This window comes from Leptodactylus fuscus, chromosome 5 (assembly GCF_031893055.1).
Source record: "Leptodactylus fuscus isolate aLepFus1 chromosome 5, aLepFus1.hap2, whole genome shotgun sequence".
NCBI lineage: Eukaryota > Metazoa > Chordata > Amphibia > Anura > Leptodactylidae > Leptodactylus > Leptodactylus fuscus.
The window spans coordinates 61,752,122-61,778,138 of record NC_134269.1 but is presented as its reverse complement, the minus strand read 5'-3'; the positions used below and the strand labels follow the sequence as shown (position 1 = coordinate 61,778,138).

The window sequence follows — 26,017 nt, the reverse complement described above, 5'->3', positions numbered from 1 at the left end:
CAAGAGGGACATTATACAGTGGGAAAGTCACAAGGGGGCATTGTATTGTATGGGGCCACAATGTAGAATTATATGTTGTGGGGTCACTGGAAGGAATTATACTGTATAGGGACTACTGGGTGATGTTAAACTCTGTAGGTGTACTAGAGGGACATTATACTCCCTGGGGGCCACTAAAGGGCTATTATGTGGGGGCACAGAGAGACTTGATGAGATTTGGAACAGCTCGTCTTTCAATAAATGAGTCTATGGCAAAGAATATTAAAAGGAAGCCAAAAACCATTATGTATTTCCCCTTTCTTAAGGTTAGATGAGAACATTATTTACTACAGAAGTGTGTGGATTTGTACTCGCTCATCTATGTATTACTGACATTTGAGGCTGACCATACAGTAAATTTCAGATGATTCAATTTCTCTGTACACAGAATCAGGTAGATGTGCATAAGAACATCCTACCTGTCCATCCTATACACTGACTTCGAATAGAAATGAATAGGGCAGACAGTAGCCGTCTAGGCAATGCAATAAAATCCGATTGCTCTCTATAATTTCTTGCTTTGTTACTTTGATAGAGTTAAAGTGAAATAGAATTCATGACATGCAGTCTCCTTGCTTCGAGAGCAAAAATAAAGTATATATACAATTAGTCAAACCGGCAATTAGATTCCGACTTTCAGCGCAGAAAATGAGTGAATTAAGAAGTTGAGTAGTGTTAATTAACCTTCCCATGATGCTGATCCTTTATCTTGTGCAATGAAGCCCCCTCCTGCCTTGTGGATAGGCCATTTCTGACGGAACTGTAGCGATGAGAAGAGTTTATAAAAATTCATCAAACGAACGGCAGAGATTAGATGTCTAAGGTGGTGTTATTCCTATTGATTTGCTGTTGTATTTGTACTGAACGGTAAAGAGCAGACATGCTGAAAATCAATTGGACGCTGCTTTTCTTCCCACTCCTTCCATTGTGCGCTTTAGAATGAAATGCTTATATCATTTTTATGATATGTCTATGCCAGGGATGAGTGAGTCAGGAGATTAAGCATTGCACCGGACTTAACTGGGCCACTGCCCAGCACCTGCATCATTGTGCACTTCAGTGGAAGCAAAGTTGCAGTGTTTACCTATTGCAGTGGCGATTTCCTTGGAGTATTATTGCAGGCATTTCTTATTAAGAATAATATCCTTCTATTTGTGCAATGCTATCTTCGGTCATCGTGCAATACAAAGTACGTAGCTGCAATGGCAAGCTTGTTCTGGACAGATAAGTATGATTTTGCAGAAGCAGCCAGTTTAGATATCTGATCATATAAAACCAAGGGATTATCACCTTTGCTAGGTAACAAACATACTCTAGTGATTCGAGTGGATTGAATGGTTTGTTTAGAAAAAGACAAGTTCTGCCAGAAAACTCTTATGTTTCTTCATGAAGTAGTGCACACTACAAAACTGGAACCTTATTCCTTTACACAGACATGATAGAAAACCAATCCAACCAATAAGAGCGCAGCTTTCATTTGTAAGGCTAAGGCCCCATGTTACGGAAACGCAGCTTTTTTTGTTGCAGATTTTGTTGCGTTTTTTGAGCCAAAGCCAAGAGTGGCTTAAGAACGTGAAGTTCTTCTCTACATTGTTATTCAGTACAGAGACTGCAGTGCTCACCCAAATGCTGTGGCTTCCTATCAATCATTTATTGAGGACCTATTTTAAGGATCGGTGATCAATATGCAAGAACCAGAAAACCCCTTTAGGCTGAAGTCCCACATTGCGGAAACGCAGCTTTTTTTTGCCGATTTTGTTGCGGTTTTTTGAGCCAAAATCAGGAGTTGGTTGAGCAGAAGGTAGAGGTATAACAGCTTCCTATATATGTCCCATTCATTTTGTAGCCACTCCTAGGTTTGGCTGAAACACAGCAATCATTTGCACAAATGCTGTTAAAATGATGCAAACCCATGAGATTTCTGGGGTACAGGGATAATAAATCACCTGAAATCACTTTAGGGACAGGAGATGGTGCCAAGTGTAGAAACTCCAGATTGGCATTGAAGGACTTTTTGCTATTTTCTTATTACACAATACACCTTTTGTAATGCCTTCTCCTTGCTGACTTCTGGATACAGTGACATGTTATTCCCAGTGCACCTAATTATTACAAAAGAGATTTTTCACACAAGTTTTTTTTTTTTTTCACCTCTTTTCATAACGGCCCTAAATAGATCATTTCAGGACTAGGTTTTCTGTATGATAAGGGATAAGTAACAAGCTTGCACACAAATCTAGGCACTTGTTATATACCACATAAAATAGCCTTCTACAATGAAAGTAAGTTGTAGAATAAGCAATGCTGGCATGGTGCCCACATCCCCTAATAAAAATTAAGAAATTGATTTTCCTTTGTTTGCCTCACAGGACAAGACTTGGCTCCTTTTTATGAGACTGTAAATCCAATGCATCCCTAAGCAGGAAAAAAACAATGTTATCTGTTCTGCTTTCACTCACTCGGGTTTATGAAGCTTAATTTACAATATTTGCTGGCATGAAGCACCGCTGGGTACAAATCACTATTTCATTGCATTTCCTATAACATACAGTATGTTGATGACAAGCTTAACAGATAAATAGACATCAAGCCGTACTGAATAGAAATGCTCGTTGCAGACGGCGTTAGGTTTGTTTTAACAACTTTAGGCTGAATTTCCAAGAGATGGCAATATTTTTACAGTGTGTATGAATATATAAAGTTTAGAAATGTGTTTGTTTGAAATATACGTACTTAAACTTTTTGAAAAAAAAAAAAAAAAAAACAACAGCCAGATGTAAAATGTGCCAGTGATGTATTTGGTGCCACTTCTTCTTTGGAACACTGCAAGGCGGTAGGCAGATATAGGCAAAGGAATAAAGAGCTTGTTGTCATGTGTTAGTGATAAACCAATGACAAGTTTATATAACCTGGCCAAACTGAATGGCTCATAGCAGATGCCTCTATTCACACCTGCAAGATGTTGGATTCCCTTTGGTTAATGGTTATTTTAAGGGTTTGTAGCAGATGCCAGCCTAAAGGGGTTGTCCAATTACATACAATTTCCTTGGCACTCCCAATGATACAGGTGACAAGCAAAGACCCAGGGTGGTCTCTATGGTCTTTTAAAATAAAAGCGTTGTTCAGCATGAAAATAAATTCGACAAAGAAATAAAATATATATATATATATATATATATATATATATATATATATATATATATGAAGATGTTTTACTTGCCTGATGGATTCCCCATCTCATGTTTTGATGTATCCTGCCAGTCTCCTGTTGGCTCCTCTTGACCACTTAGCTATTGACTTGCTGTGGGGCGAGCCACCATTCCCAGAGATTGCTTATGATTTTGCTGGTACATCATCTCTGGACCAAGAAATACTAAGTTTGGGCAGGAACCTGGTAGTGTTGGAATGATGGAACTTCTTTTGGTATGGCTTCTTTTTTATTTGATGCCATTATACCCTGTTAATGGCTGAACAATCCCTTTTAAGGCTGGGGCCTCATGGGATTGAAACATTTCCGCCGCGTGCAAATCGTAACGTTTTACAGTGAGGGCAAAGTGTATGGATTCTAGCAAACCCCATTTCCACTTTGTGATGAGAACCACGGTGCAGATATGTCGCGATTTCCAAAACCGGTGCAGTTTTGGAAATAACAGCATGTAAATTATACCTACAGAAAGACCAATGGTTTCCCTGTAGGTATAATTGTAACAGAAAGTCTGCGGAGGAAAACTTTGCAAACTTTCTGTCTAAAGCGCTGCGAGAAACACTGTTGACGCCGCTGCTTCTCCTGTAGTGCTTTTTTGCTGCGGGATGTGGGGCCTTAGCCTAAGGGAGTCTGTCACTAGAATCCAGCAAACTAACCCAGCCCTACCGCACAGGTTGGTATGCACATAAGCTATTTGGAGCAATGGCAATGTCCTTATTGCTCCAAAGAACACACTTGCATATTGACAAAAACATTGATATCACTGCAATGGAGGCACAGATTCACAAGGGGAAAACAATGTTTGATTCAAGTAACCCTAACCCATGTATCTGGGTCGATATGCTGGATTCTATTAGCAGACTCCCTTTAAAGACATCCTTTTATACATATGGAAGATAATATGAATGAGGTTTTGCCCCCGGCAGTTCAGAGTATTGTTTCTCATCTGAGGTTTGTATATAACTAATTTGTGTTAATGTTTGCAATCTTTTAGCTTGACAATGACTGCTGTATTAGACTGTAGCAGCCTAATGTGAAAAACACTTCTGGGTGATAGCCAAGGAAATTACAATGGCCAAATGATCAGTTCCATTCTCCATTCCATTATCTGAAAGTAAGGACCATACCTGTTACTTGCTATATTATGCCCATGTATATAAGACACATTCCATAATAATTTATTTACCTACCACCTTCTCAAGTCTGCTTGAATAGGACCACCATTATTACTGCCACTGCTTCTTTTACCCCTACTATTTCTATTCCACCTTCTCGTAGAAGAATATACCATCCTTGTGTGAGATGAGGACTCACGCATTAGATAGTTAATGAATTAGGGATTTCAGATGTTGTCCATACTCTTGCTATGACACTTGTATTCTGGCTGACCTACAGAAAACCTTCTGGCACACAAGACGGACTGGTTTACTCTAAGATGATATCATTTCTAGCTTGCAGCTCTGGTGTATACATGTTGTTTCCCACTAAGAACATTTAGTGGATTTATAATGTACTTAATGGATTGTGGAGCATACACCTATGTATCACAGGGCTCAGGGGTATAACAACAGCCTTCTGAAATGCCTCACACTCTCAACAATTTCCTGTAAACAGGATAGCATGTCACAGGCACCGCATCTCAATGTAGAACGCCAATGAGAACATTCACGTTTATGTTGCCGGATCATAGCTACTTGCAATATAAGGAGCTTCAGTCTAGCAATCTGATCACTGCCGTTCGGCTGAAATGGCCTCTTTCTATGAGACATATTACATTACTGTCGTTATGGGAATGGATATAATTTACTATCTGCTTGAATGCATTATATTTTACAAACTATTGCCAAGTTAAGTAAAGAACATTTTTTTTGGTTTTGTATGTCAAATAAAATATAGGCTTCAATTTAACAACTGTAACATGATTTCACTGATGAAAACTCAAATTACACTCATCATCTTAAAAACAATATGAAATATTTGAGAATCCAAGTCTCCATACAACTTGTTCATCCTTAAAGGGGTATTCCCATGAACATAACTATTTTTAAATTTGTAGATAATTACAAGTTAAACATTTTTGCAAATATAAGTATTTAAACATTTTGTAGAGTTTTAAAGATTTTCTCTGAATATTTTGTAGTCACAGTTTTGTGATCTTGATGGGTTGCCAGTGGATACGACCACGAATGTAGGAACTTTCTAAGATTAGAAAATCTGCCATGATGTCCTTATTGTGGCCGGAATATCTTCTGATATATGTAGTGTCCCTGCCTGATAACCCCGCTACAATAAGAAAATCATAGCTGGGTTCCTGACAAGTCCCAGAGCATAGAAAGTTTCTGCATTAGTGGTCGTATCCATTGACAACCAATCAAGACAACAGACTGTCACTGCTAAGATAATAGAGAAAATCTTTAAAACTGCAGAATTTTTGGTATATTATTATTTACTTATATTTGCAAAAATGTTTAACTTTTAATTATCTACGAATATAGATAGGATTATGTTCATGGGAATACTCCTTTAATTCTATTTTCTAGGCAGAATACACGGAATTAATCCTTTTAATTTTTTAGTAATTTGACCTAAAATGTATTACCATAACCTACCTCAAAGGGGTTTTCTGGACATTTTTTTTTTTTTAATGTCTCTTAGGGCTAGTAATGGGTTAATAAATGCACCCATATACCTTTAGCCATGTTTTGGGTGATTTCTGGGTGTCTCTTGAGCACCTGGTATCTCCTGCATTTGTTTACTAGCTTCCGCTTCCCACTAACCCCTTTCAACTTACTCCCCCCCCTCCATCCTCACTTTCCCCCTCCCATACATCCCCTCCCTGCCTCTCTAGCTATCTCGCCCTTCTTTACCTACTCAGCCCAACCCTGACTCATATTATATTATTACCCTCTATGCTTCTTCCAGCGAGATTGCTCCTCCTGTTCTGGTCCTGTACTCCTCCTGACGCTTCCATAATAATTTATTTACATGTCCACTTCTCCAATCTGCATGAATAGGACTAAATATTACTACTACTATCTCTACTACTACTACTACTACTACTACTACTACTACTACTACTACTACTACTACTACTACTACTACTACTACTACAAAATATAATAATAATAAATTATTAATTATTATTATTATTATTATTATTATTATTATTATTATTATTATTATTATACTAACAATAACAGTGAATATTTAATTTTCTGGATATGCTGCTCTAGAAATTTACAGAAAAACCAGACTGTGTAATTTTTATAATAACTGTAATATTCTAAAAAAATTTTAATATAAATATATATATATATATATATATATATATATATATATATATATATATATATACAGCCCTATGAAAAAGTTTGGGCACCCCTATTAATCTTAATCATTTTTAGTTCTAAATATTTTGGTATTTGCAACAGCCATTTCAGTTTGATATATCTAATAACTGATGGACACAGTAATATTTCAGGATTGAAATGAGGTTTATTGTACTAACAGAAAATGTGCAATATGCGTTAAACCAAAATTTGACCGGTGCAAAAGTATGGGCACCTCAACAGAAAAGTGACATTAATATTTAGTAGATCCTCCTTTTGCAAAGATAACAGCCTCTAGTCGCTTCCTGTAGCTTTTAATCAGTTCCTGGATCCTGGATAAAGGTATTTTGGACAAACAATTCAAGTTCAGTTAAGTTAGATGGTCGCCGAGCATGGACAGCCCGCTTCAAATCATCCCACAGATGTTCAATGATATTCAGGTCTGGGGACTGGGATGGCCATTCCAGAACATTGTAATTGTTCCTCTGCATGAATGCCTGAGGATTTGGAGCGGTGTTTTGGATCATTGTCTTGCTGAAATATCCATCCCCAGCGTAACTTCAACTTCGTCACTGATTCTTGAACATTATTCTCAAGAATCTGCTGATACTGAGTGGAATCCATGCGACCCTCAACTTTAACAAGATTCCCGATGCCGGCATTGGCCACACAGCCCCAAAGCATGATGGAACCTCCACCAAATTTTACAGTGGGTAGCATGTGTTTTTCTTGGAATGCTGTTTCTTTTTGGACGCCATGCATAACGCCTTTTTTTATAACCAAACAACTCAATTTTTGTTTCCAAAATGAAGCTGCCTTGTCCAAATGTGCTTTTTCATACCTCAGGCAACTCTATTTGTGGCGTACGTACAGAAACGGCTTCTTTCTCATCACTCTCCCATACAGCTTCTATTTGTGCAAAGTGCGCTGTATAGTTGACCGATGCACAGTGACACCATCTGCAGCAAGATGATGCTGCAGCTCTTTGGAGGTGGTCTGTGGATTGTCCTTGACTGTTCTCACCATTCTTCTTCTCTGCCTTTCTGATATTTTTCTTGGCCTGCCACTTCTGGGCTTAACAAGAACTGTCCCTGTGGTCTTCCATTTCCTTACTATGTTCCTCACAGTGGAAACTGACAGGTTAAATCTCTGAGACAACTTTTTGTATCCTTCCCCTGAACAACTATGTTGAACAATCTTTGTTTTCAGATCATTTGAGAGTTGTTTTGAGTAGCCTATGATGCCACTCTTCAGAGGAGATTCAAATAGGAGAACAACTTGCAATTGGCCACCTTAAATACCTTTTCTTATGATTGGATACATCTGGTTATGAAGGTCAAAGCTCACTGAGGTTACAAAACCAATTTTGTGCTTCAGTAAGTCAGTAAAAAGTAGTTAGGGGAATTCAAATCAATAAAATGATAAGGGTGCCCATAATTTCGCACCAGTCAAATTTTGGTTTAATGCATATTGCACATTTTCTGTTAGTACAATAAACCTCATTTCAATCCTGAAATATTACTGTGTCCATCAGTTATTAGATATATCAAACTGAAATGGCTGTTGCAAACACCAAAATATTTAGAACAAAAAATGATTAAGATTAATAGGGGTGCCCAAACTTTTTCATAGGACTGTATATATATATATATATATATATATATATATATATATATATATATATATATATATATATATATACAACAGATGCACAGACACCAGAACATCAAACACATGTTTGTATTATAAACTTTTTTTTTCTATTAAAAGGATGTTGAAGGAAGCAACAAGATCAATATTGATTTATTTTCTTATTTATCCTCACAAATGAAGCAGAAATTTCTGTGTGTAGAGTCCAATAAATGTAGCTGAGTAGTCACTTCTGACTAAACCAATTTCTTTTTTACTATTCAAGCATATCAATCCTGATCCCAGTGGAGATTACGCTCTAAATTCTGTAGGGACCAACTGGTGCGCCACCATTTCTTATTGTATAGTGTTCATGGAGCATGTGTAGTATATTTAGATTGTGAGTAAGGAGCTGAATTTAGAGTCTATTATATAGAATATAGAGTCTGCTGAACTGTATTTTACAATATTTTGGAATTGTAATGGATGTAGAGTAAGTAGCAAAAAGTGTCATGGAGTCATTGAGCCACACACATCATACAATCCAATTGATGGTTATCTCATAGACATAGCTATTATACATTTATGTACATATATATGTGTAAGTGGCAACAGTGATAATTCCTAGGTAGCAATTGAAGGCAGGCCCAGCTAAAAAAGATCCAAGATTGACTAAGGCCCCACGGGCCGGCAACGTCCCGCTTAAAACGCTGTGGGAAAAACCGCAGCGGGAACGCATTGCGGTTCCTCCCACAATGCTTTGAACAGAAAGTTCACAGAGTTCTCCTCCACTGACTTTCTGTTACCATTATATCTACATGAAAGCTGCTGGTGTTTCCGTAGATATAATTGACATGCTGCAATTTCCAAAACCACACCGGTTTTGGAAATCGCTGCTTGTCCACACTGTGATTTTTCCTGCAAAGTGGGCATGGGATTCACATGAATCCCATCCACTTTGCAGATACTGTAAAATGCCATGATTTTTCCTGTGGCGTTTCCATCACGGCAAATTGCAGCATTTCCGGCCTGTGAGGCGCAAGCCATAAGTAGTATAACTAACTGTTAAGCTACTCCACATTGTGGAAATGCAGCTTCTTTTGTTGCAATTTTTGCTGCATTTTTTTTTTTTTTTTTAGATAAAGCCAAGAATGGCTACAAAAGGAATTGGAAATACATAATAAGTTCTTATATGTCTCTCTTTTGCTCAATCCACTCCTGGCTTTGACTTCAAAAACCACAAGAAAAAAAGCTGCATTTCCACAACGTGGGGCCTTAAGGGGGTTGTCCAAGATTAGACAAAGTCTAGCCTTTGTATTTCAGTGTTTCTTCTGTGTTAGCTCTTTCTCTGGATATAGTTTTTAACATACTACGTATTATTGTAATTAGATTCTAATCTTATGAATTACATTTGTTCCTCCTTTCTAGTAATTAATTAATTGTCAGAGTCCAATAAACATCTCAAAAATAGAAGTGAGATTTGTGTTTGTTGGTGAACCTGCTGGAGTTAATTAGATTATAGAAAGAGGAAAAAATAATTGAAGTTCTTAAAAATATCACAGCTCTGTTCTCGGAGGCTGATGATGTGCATGGCAAGGTGAAGAAGGAATGCAAGGCAAAGAGTAAATGTGATTAATGCTACAGATGTGGATGACTGAACACATGACAAGGAAAAAAATGACAGCTCATTTTGGTTAACATGTTTGTGAACCATAATTACTTATAATCCTCGCTCACAACTGGGAATGCCAAATTATACTGGGGTGATTTAAGTAAAACATAAAAAGACAAGGATGTGTCGCTGATATTTACACAGGAGACTGTGCAAACTTTCTCCTAATGGTTACTAATTGTGACCTCAATCCTTGTAGACAATGTTTAGCGACTACAGTCATGTCTCAAGAATCTCATTTTCAACTTAACTTTTTGGACTACCATATATTTCTCCAGTTTACTGGACTATTTAAGTAGTTTGTGAGTTTATAAAATGTAAGCCTTACTAAAGACCTGAAAATGGACATGTGACTGCAATGGACTCCTACAAACTTCAACTACTATATGAGATACTTTGTAGAATCCCCATATAGTAGAGCTAATTCCTGAGATTGGGGTGATAGCCAGAAAACCTCTTTAAGGCCAAGGCTCCACGGGTAGGAAACGCTGTGATTTGCCCTCAGTGGAACCACCGTGGGAAAAATCGCTGCAATACAGGAAGAGTAGATGGGATTCTAGCAAATCCCATGCCCACTTTGTGGTATAAACTGCCGTGCAGACATGCCACGATTTCTAAAACCGGCATAGTTTTGCAAATCGCAGCACGTCAATTATAACTACATAAACACCGGTGGTTTCCCCATAGATATTCACGCTGTTCAAAGGACTCTGGGAAGAACCACAATGTGCTTCTACCACAATTTTTCCGGCAGTGCTTTTCAGCTGTAGGATGTCCCATGGGGCTTTAGCCTAACTGCAGACTTGAAAAACACAATTTACAACTCCATGTCCAACCACCCACCACCTCACTCATGGCAGGTCACATTGTCAGGGTAAATAATCATGCTTTTACATTATTATATTTTGTTAATGGATTCTGTTTTACCCAAATTTTTAAAATACAAAAAAATAGTGTAGGAAAAGGTATTGCTCAGGGGCTACTGCTACCAAGTAGTTACCTCTGCTTCCAAGATCCATGATCTCTGTTAGCTGTTCTTCAGTGATGACTACTACTCCCATGTGTTTGCTGTAGTCAATGATTTACATGAATAGTTACCATGACATAGTGTTACGTTCGTGTCTGAGTCCAGACCCAGATTGCGAATTGCAGGTTGCACCGCTAAGGAAACAGGGGAAGGAGACTATCCCTGACACTATGGTGGCTAGCTAGGCCCTGCCTACGGGTGGTGGTCAGCTGTCCCCAAGCTAGTCTTGGCCCCGACAACTCCTGGCTCTCTAGCACAAAGACCTAGCAGACAGATAGGGCAAGAGCTATAGGAGAGCTAGGGACTGGGGTTTCTAAAGTGGTGACCCCTACAGAAATCCAGGTGCAGCTGCAGACAGACAAACGGGCTGGGAGGTGCTGGACAATGGACACGCAGCACAACACAATACAAAACAAGAAAATGAGGAGAGGGACAGTGGAGAGGTGAGGAAAGGGTAAACACAGGACTGGGGAAAACACTGGAACCCAAAACCACTCAAACCACAAGAAAGTGCCAGGCAAACAGATCAGAAGGACAGGGTGGAGATGAAGTGTGAGGGAACAAACCAGATACACACAACAGGCAACTCTCACACCACTTCCTAATCAGTTGGAACTTTCACCAAAACAATCCTCCTCCTAGAGCCAAGAATCCTAAGGTGTAAACCACGAAAACCGGCAACATGTGGAGCCAGCCCTCTTCCTTAAAAAGGCCCCAGAATCCTCCCATATGATGATGGCAATATTAAACACCTGAGGTTCGGTTCCTGGAACCTCAAGTATGCTAAGAGGACTGACCCCAATACCAAACCAGATGGCCCAGTGTCAAAGCAACCACCAGCAGAACACATGAGCCCAGATCAAATCCCCAGCCGACACATACACCAACATATACAAACAACCAGGTCATGACACATAGTTGCCATTTCAGTTTGGAGGCCACCATGTAGTACTGCAGTGCCACTAGAAGAGGACCGCTGGAGTGGCATGGTAGTTACTAGGTGTGTATTACTAGATAGACCGAAGGTACGGGTAATTTTGTCAGGTGGTACCGTGACCTCTGTTAGCTGTTCTGCCGTGATGACTACGACTTCCATGTGCTTGCTGTAGTCAGTCATTAACCTGAACGGTTACCGTAGCATAGTTCCCATTCCCTGCAGAGGCCACAATGTATTGCTGCAGTTCCACTAGAAAATGAATGCTGGAGTGGTAAGCATTACCTATTACCACTTTATCTCATTTCCTTCATTTTCAAAAATTCCTAGGCAACCCCTTTATCTTAAAATAGTAGTGTATTATATTTACACTGTTTGTATGCCCAAGGTTAATGTTATAATTGAGTAGCAATATAAATCTAAGAACATATTTCACATAAGAGTCCTCCTTTAACCTCTATTATCACTTATAAATGGATTTGTGTAGTCATTATATGGGTGACAAATGGGCTGTGACAATTCCACAGGTGTTCTTGTTTCTTTGAGCTCATACATCTCTTGTCATATTCTTCTTGAGGTACAAATTAGATTGTGAGGCCAGCCTCAGCCCCAGCCACGGTATCACATTTATTTATATAAAACGCTATCATCTTCTATGACTTACAGAAGATACAGGAATGAATTATGGAAACCATCATACTGTGATGCCGAGCTATAAGTTATCATTTTATTACAAATCATACCAGATGTATGTAAATGTGAAACTATAGATCGTAACTAATGTAGTTTTCCGAAATAATCCAATCCATCAGTTTCAAGCAAGAACTCCTACTCTTAGCACCTTAATGGAGATCTCAAGGGAAATACAGGTGGAATTATTTACATCTGGTAGCATGAAAACATTCCCAATAGATATACAGCTAAAAATCTAGTGAATTTCCATTAGGTTTTGTTATTATGTTGTTTTAAAGGTGCAGAATTAAAGAATGATATAAAGAAATATGTATTTCCAACCCGAATGATATTTTCACTCACCCCATCACCACATTGTAGAGGAAGGGGCATTATTAGTGCCCACACCACTTGTCATTGGCAAAGGGGGAAGAACACTGGTAATGCTTTTTGTAATGTTTTATAGTATATGGGTAGTATGAAGGTCCAGTGGTTAGCAATTACGTCTTATAGCACTTGGGGCGTATCAGGTTTGCATTTGACCATGGACAACTTTTGCATGAAATATAGTATATATGCTCTTTCCTCATCACTGTCAGTTCCCACCCCTCCAAAAACATACAGATAGGACATTTCCACTAATGAGACTGTATTTATCCGCATTGGGAGCCCACAAGTGGTCCTGAGTGCTCTTGAGACCCTATGACCCTACTCCCTTCGCTTTATGGGACTGTCAGAGATAGCCATCCCAAATGTCCCATAGAAGGGAATAGAGCAATGTTTGATAAAGAAGCACCTTCTTTCCATTCATATCAGGTTCTTAGGAGAATTTACAAGCCACCATTGGTGGCTGATTGTTGGAGCCCCAGTGCAAAACCTATGACATGAGATTCCATCACATGCTATTTATACGCTGTCTACCAATAAGTATTTGGACACCTGTGGTAGAATAGAGAAACAACATTTATTCATATCCAATAGTTGGAAGAACCCAGCAGATGCTTCCTTACGGATGTTATTGAGGGACACAATTCCCCCGGATGCCTGTTGAAACTTATGGTGTATGTGAGCCATCGGTTGGATGTGGTTTCTCTGGCCAGCACTCGTCGGTCTCCATCTCCCAGTTTTGGGGATCTGCCGACTCAGGGCACAATCACTGTTTACCTTCCACTTCGTAATCACATAGGCCACTGTCGATTTAGGGTAATTCAGTTCTCTTGCTATGTCCCTTAAGGATCGACCATTTCTCGAAATCAGACAACTCTGCACTTCGTGGCATCTTGCATGTAACTAATGCCAATGCTGTTTCCTATTTAACGGTCAAAGGTGTGACGTACATCATGACCGCAGATATCTTAATTTGCATGGGTGTCCAAATACTTATTGGTAGACAGTGTAATAATGCTATCTTCTAACGTGGCAAAGGTGACCTCAAAATCAACTGCTGCCTCTGTGCCCCCTATAAGCTACACCCTGTTTCATGGCTTCCAATGCATTCTACTTAAATGCTAAATATTAAAATATAATATGTCAATTTCATATCATATTATATGACAGCTACATTTCTTTAGATTTGATCTGGTATGACAAATATATACATTAATAGCGTTCACTTCTATATGCATGGAAAATGTTTTAAGTAACTTAAGACCAGTTTTATGGCTCACTGTAATCCTGTCTCTGTAGGTTTAGCAGAAAAGGATTATATTAACAAATTATCCAAAAATAGAACATGAGTTCACTAGAGCCCTGCCCTGAAAAATGAAATCCACTGATTTAATTCCATAACATAGCATGTTTTTTTGGATTGCTTACCTTTCAGAAAGGCTTAAGGAATTGGCACAGCCAATTGCTTGCCCTTTCACTGGCTGCTTGCCATTGGCAAAGACTCTCTCAATGATCCTTGCAGATTCCCTGGCACGTGGCACAAAGACTACAACACACAAAGTGCAATGAAACTGACGGAAATCTAATTAGTATATAAGGGATTAAGCAATGTGGAAAAAAATGATTTCATCTTTATGTCTGCATTTCAGCTCAGTTAATCCTTTAAGTGCCAGGAGGTTCTGGCAATGTGGTTTATGTATTTCTCATATAACATGCATATACCACGCTTAGGAAAAGATAGAATAATGTCACCTAGTGGTTAAAATCTGAAGATTTCATTGTATAATATTTTATATTGTTGCTACAGAAACAATTAGTAACAGATAATCCTAATATAAAATATATTACCATAAACATAGTTTCCATGTGTTCCTATGCATTTCCATGGTTACAGACTACAAACAATCATTGTGTTGTCTGATTCAGAACCAGCAAAGCGAAGATTTTGTGTAATCTCATCCAAACATTTCAGAAACAAAGCAAATCGGAGACGTTGCAGTTTCAAAAAATTGCAGCATGTAAATCTTACCTATGGACATTTTTTGTTTCTACCACTGACTTGGGTTGGGGTGGAGAAAGTAAAAATGAAAAATGCAGTGGAAAAGCAGAGAAAAATACAACAGTATTTGCTTTAGTGTTGTTAGGGGGAGTTCACACTTGTGCCCGTGTCTACCCACTGGGTCTCTATCCCATTCCTCGGGAAAGCTGGACAGGGGATGGCTTCCCGGCTGTCCATTTAAAAACCCATTCATTTGAATGAGTTTTTAAAGCAAACAGCTGGTGTCTGTATGCAGCCTCTCCGCGGGGAATACATTTTTTTTTTTTGACAAACACAAAATCCTGCATGTACGACTTTGTGTCTCTGCAAATGAATGAGTTTTAAAACCGACTGCTGGGATACCGTCCCCTATGCAGTTTCCCCAGGGAAGAGTTTGGTGACTCGGCGGGCGGACAAGGGTGCTAGTGTGAATGCCCCCTTAGCTGGAATTCCCCATGTTTGCTTAGCCTAAATGGGTATTTCATTCGTAACAATTTACCCCCATCCACCGCAGAGCAGGTAACTTATTGGTCAGTGGCAGTTGGATCGCTCAAGACTCCATTAAATTATAATAACGGGGGTCCAAAATTAATGGAACAGCTATCTTTAGTAGAGATGAGCGAACACTAAAATGTTCGAGGTTCGAAATTCGATTCGAACAGCCGCTCACTGTTCGAGTGTTCGAATGGGTTTCGAACCCCATTATAGTCTATGGGGAACATAAACTCGTTAAGGGGGAAACCCAAATTCGTGTCTGGAGGGTCACCAAGTCCACTATGACACCCCAGGAAATGATACCAACACCCTGGAATGACACTGGAACAGCAGGGGAAGCATGTCTGGGGGCAAAAAAGTCACTTTATTTCATGGAAATCCCTGTCAGTTTGCGATTTTCGCAAGCTAACTTTTCCCCATAGAAATGCATTGGCCAGTGCTGATTGGCCAGAGTACGGAACTCGACCAATCAGCGCTGGCTCTGCTGGAGGAGGCGGAGTCTAAGATCGCTCCACACCAGTCTCCATTCAGGTCCGACCTTAGACTCCGCCTCCTCCGGCAGAGCCAGCGCTGATTGGCCGAAGGCTGGCCAATGCATTCCTATGCGAATGCAGACTTAGCAGTGCTGAGTCAGTTTTGCTCAACTACACATCTGATGCACACTCGGCACTGCTACATCAGATGTAGCAATCTGATGTAGCAGAGCCGAGGGTGCACTAGAACCCCTGTGCAAACTCAGTTCACGCTAATAGAATGCATTGGCCAGCGCTGATTGGCCAATGCATTCTATTAGCCCGATGAAGTAGAGCTGAATGTGTGTGCTAAGCACACACATTCAGCACTGCTTCATCAAGCCAATACAATGCATTAGCCAGTGCTGATTGGCCAGAGTACGGAATTCGGCCAATCAGCGCTGGCTCTGCTGGAGGAGGCGGAGTCTAAGGTCGGACCTGAATGGAGACTGGTGTGGAGCGATCTTAGACTCCGCCTCCTCCAGCAGAGCCAGCGCTGATTAGCCGAATTCCGTACTCTGGCCAATCAGCGCTGGCCAATGCATTCTATTAGCCCGATGAAGTAGAGCTGAATGTGTGTGCTAAGCACACACATTCAGCACTGTTTCATCACGCCAATACAATGCATTAGCCAGTGCTGATTGGCCAGAGTACGGAATTCGGCCAATCAGCGCTGGCTCTGCTGGAGGAGGCGGAGTCTAAGATCGCTCCACACCAGTCTCCATTCAGGTCCGACCTTAGACTCCGCCTCCTCCGGCAGAGCCAGCGCTGATTGGCCGAAGGCTGGCCAATGCATTCCTATGCGAATGCAGACTTAGCAGTGCTGAGTCAGTTTTGCTCAACAACACATCTGATGCACACTCGGCACTGCTACATCAGATGTAGCAATCTGATGTAGCAGAGCCGAGGGTGCACTAGAACCCCTGTGCAAACTCAGTTCACGCTAATAGAATGCATTGGCCAGCGCTGATTGGCCAATGCATTCTATTAGCCCGATGAAGTAGAGCTGAATGTGTGTGCTAAGCACACACATTCAGCACTGCTTCATCAAGCCAATACAATGCATTAGCCAGTGCTGATTGGCCAGAGTACGGAATTCGGCCAATCAGCGCTGGCCAATGCATTCTATTAGCCCGATGAAGTAGAGCTGAATGTGTGTGCTAAGCACACACATTCAGCACTGCTTCATCAAGCCAATACAATGCATTAGCCAGTGCTGATTGGCCAGAGTACGGAATTCGGCCAATCAGCGCTGGCTCTGCTGGAGGAGGCGGAGTCTAAGGTCGGACCTGAATGGAGACTGGTGTGGAGCGATCTTAGACTCCGCCTCCTCCAGCAGAGCCAGCGCTGATTGGCCGAATTCCGTACTCTGGCCAATCAGCACTGGCTAATGCATTGTATTGGCGTGATGAAGCAGTGCTGAATGTGTGTGCTTAGCACACACATTCAGCTCTACTTCATCGGGCTAATAGAATGCATTGGCCAGCGCTGATTGGCCGAATTCCGTACTCTGGCCAATCAGTGCTGGCCAATGCATTCTATTAGCTTGATGAAGCAGAGTGTGCACAAGGGTTCAAGCGCACCCTCGGCTCTGATGTAGCAGAGCCGAGGCTGCACAAGGGTTCAAGCGCACCCTCGGCTCTGATGTAGGAGAGCCGAGGGTGCACTTGAACCCTTGTGCACCCTCAGCTCTGCTACATCAGAGCCGAGGGTGCGCTTGAACCCTTGTGCACACTCTGCTTCATCAAGCTAATAGAATGCATTGGCCAGCGCTGATTGGCCAATGTATTCTATTAGCCCGATGAAGTAGAGCTGAATGTGTGTGCTAAGCACACACATTCAGCTCTACTTCATCGGGCTAATAGAATGCATTGGCCAGCGCTGATTGGCCAGAGTACGGAACTCGACCAATCAGCGCTGGCTCTGCTGGAGGAGGCGGAGTCTAAGATCGCTCCACACCAGTCTCCATTCAGGTCCGACCTTAGACTCCGCCTCCTCCAGCAGAGCCAGCGCTGATTGGCCGAATTCCGTACTCTGGCCAATCAGCACTGGCTAATGCATTGTATTGGCGTGATGAAGCAGTGCTGAATGTGTGTGCTTAGCACACACATTCAGCTCTACTTCATCGGGCTAATAGAATGCATTGGCCAGCGCTGATTGGCCGAATTCCGTACTCTGGCCAATCAGCACTGGCTAATGCATTGTATTGGCGTGATGAAGCAGTGCTGAATGTGTGTGCTTAGCACACACATTCAGCTCTACTTCATCGGGCTAATAGAATGCATTGGCCAATCAGCGCTGGCCAATGCATTCTATTAGCGTGAACTGAGTTTGCACAGGGGTTCTAGTGCACCCTCGGCTCTGCTACATCAGATTGCTACATCTGATGTAGCAGTGCCGAGTGTGCATCAGATGTGTAGTTGAGCAAAACTGACTCAGCACTGCTAAGTCTCTGCATTCGCATAGGAATGCATTGGCCAGCCTTCGGCCAATCAGCGCTGGCTCTGCCGGAGGAGGCGGAGTCTAAGGTCGGATCTGAATGGAGACTGGTGTGGAGCGATCTTAGACTCCGCCTCCTCCAGCAGAGCCAGCGCTGATTGGTCGAGTTCCGTACTCTGGCCAATCAGCGCTGGCCAATGCATTCTATTAGCTTGATGAAGCAGAGTGTGCACAAGGGTTCAAGCGCACCCTCGGCTCTGATGTAGCAGAGCTGAGGGTGCACAAGGGTTCAAGTGCACCCTCGGCTCTCCTACATCAGAGCCGAGGGTGCGCTTGAACCCTTGTGCACACTCTGCTTCATCAAGCTAATAGAATGCATTGGCCAGCACTGATTGGCCAGAGTACGGAATTCGGCCAATCAGCGCTGGCCAATGCATCCCTATGGGAAAAAGTTTATCTCACAAAAATCACAATTACACACCCGATAGAGCCCCAAAAAGTTATTTTTAATAACATTCCCCCCTAAATAAAGGTTATCCCTAGCTATCCCTGCCTGTACAGCTATCCCTGTCTCATAGTCACAAAGTTCACATTCTCATATGACCCGGATTTGAAATCCACTATTCGTCTAAAATGGAGGTCACCTGATTTCGGCAGCCAATGACTTTTTCCAATTTTTTTCAATGCCCCCAGTGTCGTAGTTCCTGTCCCACCTCCCCTGCGCTGTTATTGGTGCAAAAAAGGCGCCAGGGAAGGTGGGAGGGGAATCGAATTTTGGCGCACTTTACCACGTGGTGTTCGATTCGATTCGAACATGGCGAACACCCTGATATCCGATCGAATATGTGTTCGATAGAACACTGTTCGCTCATCTCTAATCTTTAGCAGTCCCATTAGGAACAAGTGGAGCGTCAATGTGCAGGAGCGAGTCATTCTCATGATTGTTGGAGGTCCCAGTGGCAAGACCCTCACTGATCAGCAAGGTCCACACACTCCTTTGGATTGCGGATAACTTATTCTAGCTGAAATACCCCTATAAAATCAAATTCAGTTCTACTTTTACAAATGAATGATTTGCTAGTCTACACTGTACCCATGTCCATAGATGTAAGTATCAGAGGAGCAGGTTAATACTCTACAATCATTAAATGGAGAGGCCTGAAGAATTATTATGCAGGATGTGAGCAGAGAAACACCTCTGTGTCTGTTCAGCTCCAGAATGTATAACCCAAGATTCACTGACTTATAATCAGTAACCAACTAACATCGTTGACTCTGGGACATGAAGAACCTCGGTGGCGTCAGGGATTCCTGAGGGGTCCTTTAGTGTTTAAAAATTAAAGCCAAATCCATTAGGACTGCTAACCACTGATTATTAGCCATCTGTTTATACAGACTCAAATGCCAACTCATTAGGACAGGGAAAAAAACCCAGACAGGATATTTAAGGCGGTTAGATAGTCAAGTATTGACCGGCCAAACAGCAGCATGAGCAATAGGGAATAGATTTGACAAGATTTGCTAATTTATGAGCATAAGATGTGAAGCCTTGAGGGATTCACTTACATTGTGCCCAGGTAATGTGAAATACATAGTGTCACCTTGCTCTATGTCCTATGAAACAAGCTGATGAACTTTTTTTTTCCTTTTATAGCATCCTATTACCATCTGGTTACTAACAAATTTACATTCAGACTGAATTTATATCACGGATATATTAGCATATATCCTTCTTATAAATTACACGGGCACATGCATTAGAAATTCCAGCTTTTCCAAGAGCGGTGCATGATATGTCAGCTATGTATAAACATCAGTAAGATCATATACATGCACTGTGTGTATACGTACTAGAAACATTAAAGGGTAAGTTTTTCTTTGAACACCATTTTACAGTAAATATATATATATATATATATATATATATATATATATATATATATATATATATATATTATTTATCTGTATAAAAAGGTTCATTTACAAACATGTATCTTGTACTGATCCAAAAATTGTAACCTCAATTGGCTAGAGCTGTTCAGGGATATTTATGATTTACCCTTAGAATAGGTCATCAGTATTATTTGATCTGTGGGGTCTGATATAGACAGCTTCATATAGATAAATGATGTTTAACACAACAGTATAGGTCTACATATATATTGAAACACAGTTTTTATAATATCATGACATACTTTATGAGTGAAACTCTTGACAGGCTGCAATTTGTGTCCGTACCACTGGGTGGCCACGCATAGACACATATAGGATAGACATTTTGTGACAACATATAACCAAATCATGTTTGTTTGTTTTTTGTTTTTTTGTAAACTATTTATCTTACACTGCACATTTTAGGATATGTCAAACTACTAGCAAAGATAAGAGGGACACATCTGCATTTCTTTAAACCTCCATATTCAGCAATATCATATATATATAAATATATATATATATATATATATATATATATATAATAAAATTTTACTAAATACAATCTACGTTCAATAGGCATCTCATGTGGCCCCTTACAGCAATCTCTGTAGCCCTATAGTTACTTTGTGTACAGTGCATCAAGTCATGGAGTCATATGTGTGTTAGCGACATGTTTATACACATGTACCTAACAACATGGATGAGGACTTATGCTGACAGTGCGTGTGCTATATAAAAGGTCTTACAGAATATATTCCCGTTTAGGAAAACCTACATCATGGTCCCCTCTGCTCTTCTATGCAATTCATGGTTACAGCTGGACTGTGGAACATAATAATGTGCTTGCCGATAAAACATTTACAATACCCGTCTCTGGGAGGATTCCATAGATTCCTGTGATGCTTATGATTGCACGATTCTCAAGGGGTTAAATCAGTCTTGTGCTTTAACAGAATAAATAGAAATATAGGGTGCCCAAGGAAATAAAGCACGACTGTGAGAAAAGTGACAAGATCAATAAAACCATCTTAGTTTGGAGAAAGGAGATGGAAAGCAGTGCATTCACAAACACTAGGAAAATAAAGGAAATCAGAAAAACACCACCTTATTGTTGGTCTGCATTCAATCTCCGATTCAGGGCACTTGCGTTTGATATGTTTAGGATCATCTTCTAAAGGCACTGTGATAAACCTGAGATGTAAGGATCACATACTGTTAACTTGCCATTTACCACCTAAGGAGGACTATAAGACGATTGTTATGGTCTGCGAGTAGAGGAAGTCTGCTTGGTATCTTTATCGTATGCCGATATAGTTTAAATACATAACGCACCTTATTGCTGTATATTTTGAAAATTTAAAGGGGTATTCTGTTTAAAGCAAATAAAGGATCATTTTTGCAAAATAAAAAAAAAAAATCATATCATAGTATCATATTTTCATAGATAAAACTTTGTCCTGGTCATGTGAAGGACACACTGGTGCCGGGCACGTTACAAGGCACAACTCTCATCAACATGTACCTTTGTACATCACATGATCATGACAAATTTTCTTCTGTACAAATAAATGTCCATTGTCCCTAGTGATGACAGCAAACAGAGATCCTGAAAACCATGAACGGATAAATAAAGTATGTGGGAAAACTGCATCACGTTTTGGGAGGATTTAACATGAGAGGAATTTTTAAAGCCAGTTTGGCTGGAGATGTTTCCATAATTTATTCCAAATTTATCAAATGTTGCAAGCTGCTTGAAAAATTTGGGACATAGGGTTGGTTGTCAATGGATACAACCATGAATGCAGGAACTTTTTGTGGTTGGGGACTTGTTAGTAGCACAGTTTTTGTGGCTGGGTTCACTTCTGTACTACATGTACAGTAACGTCCCTGACTGATGACCTGGCCGCAATAACGAAATCATAGCTGTATTTATGACAAGTTCCAGACCGTACAATTTGCTGGAACTGGAATATCTTATTATACATTGGCCTCATTGTTATCCCATGTTGCTATTGGTTTTTGTCATTGGTGGGCTTAAAATTTTTAAGGTTCCGTGGAAGAGCTAGAAGGGCAACGCATATCAGTACACCCACACAAGATAATGGCCCCCTTAGTGCTCCACACAGAATAATATCCCTCATCAGTGCCCCCACTATGGATAATGGCCTCACATAGTGGGGAATTCATAACTCCCTGCTGTGCTTCCCAGCCTTGCTCTTTCTCTAGTCCAAGCACATTACTGTGACCTATCATCTGCACTTAGAGTAGGCAGGGCAGAATGGTGAGTAATGAACTTATCCATCACATCTCAGAAACCTGTAGGCTGCTCGGCCTAAGGTGACTTATGGCCTTCAAATTAGAAAATGGTATTGCAGTAAGCCATGGTCAGGACCAGATCAGGACACTTCTGAAAAAAATTTGTGAATTTGGGAGAACCGGCTGCATCTCACCCCTTGTCTGTGTTCTATAGCTGCTTTATTCTTTTGTGTACCTTTACTTTTATAATAATGCTTGATTATTCTAATATATAGGATTATACACAGAGTTATAGAATTGTCTGTTATAGCACCCCAATAACAGTAACAGCCAAATGACATTGACAATCACACGACCAAAATTGGGACAAGAAGATCCATCAAATAAATTGCATTCACCAGAATCACCATAAAGGTATGTTTGCATTCCGCGTGTGAACACTTCCTCGCACCTAGCCACGACGGGATGCTGGTGCAGTGCACTGGCATCCAATCGCAGCATTCCATTCTGGATTAGACCCAAAGAATGGGAGGGAGCCTCGCGCCACAGACTCTGCAGCTGAATGAGCCACGGAATCAGCGGCAAGATAGAGCAATTCACTTTTTTTTCTGCTACTAGCTAGTGGAAAAAGAAGCGAGCACCTCCCATTGAAGTCAATGGGAGCCTTTTTGGGGGAGGATTCCGTGTCAAAATCCACTCCAAAAACATCATGTGAACATACCCTAACACTGCTAACCATGGCAACTCGATGACAATGACCACAAAAGAACAATTTGAATACAGTTCCAGCTGGTATACCCTCAATACAGCAATAGATAATGGTCATCCAACACAGCAACATTGGTTTCTTGGGTTGATACCAGTTATAACACTTGGCCAGGGTGGGCAGAGGTAATCACAAGCGTCATATTTGGGTAACTACATCTGACTACAATTATCTTTCATACTATACAGTACATTACATTGAGGTGTTGGTAGTTTACAGTATACAGTACAGTATATACCAGGGGTAGGGAACGTATGGCTCTCCAGCTGTTGCAAAACTACAACTCCCAGCATGCATACTGGCTCTGCTGTTCTGGGAACTCCCATGGAAGTGAATGGAGCATGATGGGAGTTGAAGTTTCACAGCAGCTGGAGAGCCAAAGGTTCTCTACCCCTGGTATATACCAATAACCAAAGGATTTTACACTGATATTGTCACTTCTGAAACAAATGCCATGTGGAAAAGTCGTGTGAATCTCTGACTACTTGGCTCCAGTTTAACTTTTACTGCATCGCTGAGCAATAGAATGGTTGTTTGCCGAGATCTAAAGAGTTTGGAATGAGTCACTTGAAGCATACGTGACAGTGGGATTTATCAGCATATGAGTCACTTGCTCTGGAGTTATTCCCCTTTCCCTGTCAATAAAAAATGCCAAAATCAGTCAGACATAGGTCAAATGTATAACACGATGACATGGAGCTAAAAGCCAGAAAGTAGATCAGTGATTTTTAGAATGTGTCCTTATGGAATAGTCTAAATGTAGATGGAATATATACACGACTGAGTGAAGTCAAAGTGCACATGGAAGACTGTCACATGAAACAAACAGAATTAGACAATTAGAATAATTTATATATCATATAAATATACTCACTATATAGCGAATATGTTAAAGGGGATTATTAATTGCATATTTTAATTGGGAATTCATCATATAGTTTGTATTGAAAAAATACATCATTTGCCTCAAATAAAATTAGTAATTACTATTAGCCATATTCATCAACCTTTTATGTTATTTTCTGACAAATTTTCAGCGGTCTAATAATATTTTCATCTTCTTATAAAAAGTGGGTGCAATAAAAAATGATGGGGATGAAGAGTTATTCTAATGCCTTCACACCTCTGGAGTTAAGCATAATATATATATATATATATATATATATATATATATATATATATATATATATATATATATCATATATATAGGACTACTACTATCTGTAATATATAGCTTTATATGAAATGGACAAGTAAAAGGCTGAGTAACTCTTGCCAGGACTTGCCAGGGATGGTGAGAGTCCTCTTTGACCCAAGCACACATGGTTGTCAGCTTTTCCTGTCCTATATTAGTGTGTACAGAAAAGGTTGTCAGTCATTCTATGAAGATGTTGGAAGCAGGACTCTTATTGTTCTTGGAGTCCTGTCAGGGACAAAGTATCTTGTTGTTAGGAGACAATAACCTGTAACATCTTTATCAGTTCAGGTCTCTGCACCGCCCTCTGCTTGCATGCTGCAGCGCAGGAGGTGTGTTCAGTTATGATTCCTCACTTTTGGTTATTGTTGCTCTGTCTGAACACTCCCCTATTCCCTCATCTTTGAATTTCCACCACACCCTTCTCTTACACCTTGTTTCCCTCTGCTCCTCTAATAGTTAATCTTAGCCTTACCTGTGTGATTGAAATCTGTGCCACTGAAATCTGGGGCAGATTGTGGCCTTCTTATAAACAGGTCATCATCCCACACATATTGGCTGGCTATTGTGACTATGTCCTTGCTAAGCTGTTCTCTTGCTATTGCATTGCATTTACTGACTTCTGACCTCTGGCTTTTCTTGTGACTACTCTTTTGGATTACTGTTTGGTACTGCTTTGTCTCTCTGGCTTTGATCATTGGTCTGCTGACTCTTCTTCTGTGTTGTGTTATCTTGTCCGCATTCTGTGTTTACAATTATCTAGAGAAGGGACTGTCACCCAGTTGTCCCTGTCATTAGGACAGTTGAGGCAAGTAGATAGGGACAGGGGCTGGGTCAAGTTTAGAACTCACTGTCTCTGTCTTTCCCTTCCTCCCAGGTTTCTTCAGCAATACTAGGAACTTGCTCAACTGGCATTTCCCTTACATAAACAATCCACTATATCAGCTTTAGCAGGATTCCAGGCTCTCATTGCAGATAAGCAATTGCAAAATAAAAAGAAATTGCAAAATACTTAACTATGTAACATTTCAGGGGGTGATTAAATGGCAATAAGCAAGGTATAAACAGTCTATGTGTCTGTAGTCACCATTTTGGCAAAAAAAAACCAAAAACATGCAGTTCACACCCATTCAGAGTCTGTAAATCTAGCAGCTTTCTTTTTATGATTTTTTTTATTTAAATATTGGTGGTCTGTCCTCGAAATATGCAGAAGAACAGTAAAGATTATTGCCTTCTAAGGGTCAGTTTAGATGGTAGAGAAATTGAATCAGCCTCCGATTCCCCTTCATTTCTGACCCTACGACTCCCTTCAGCATTCTACTGCCAATTTACCCCAGATAATTGAGCCGACTCATTGGGTTGTCTAGCGCCACAGGATAGTCATCTGCAGAATCCCTGGAAAGATAAAGCAGGAAACCTATTTTTCCAATCTCCTGCTTGATCCTGTGAAATCTTTCTCAAAATCAGGCCCAGATTCTGTTGTGTGA

The 26,017-nt window shown here is 40.5% G+C and overlaps 1 protein-coding gene across 9 annotated transcripts in view; it reads left to right on the top strand.

Moving 5' to 3' along the window:
- Positions 1–26,017, top strand: part of NTRK3 (neurotrophic receptor tyrosine kinase 3) — a 541,580-nt gene that overhangs the window by 374,942 nt on the left and 140,621 nt on the right. The gene's annotated exons all lie outside the window — the stretch shown is intronic.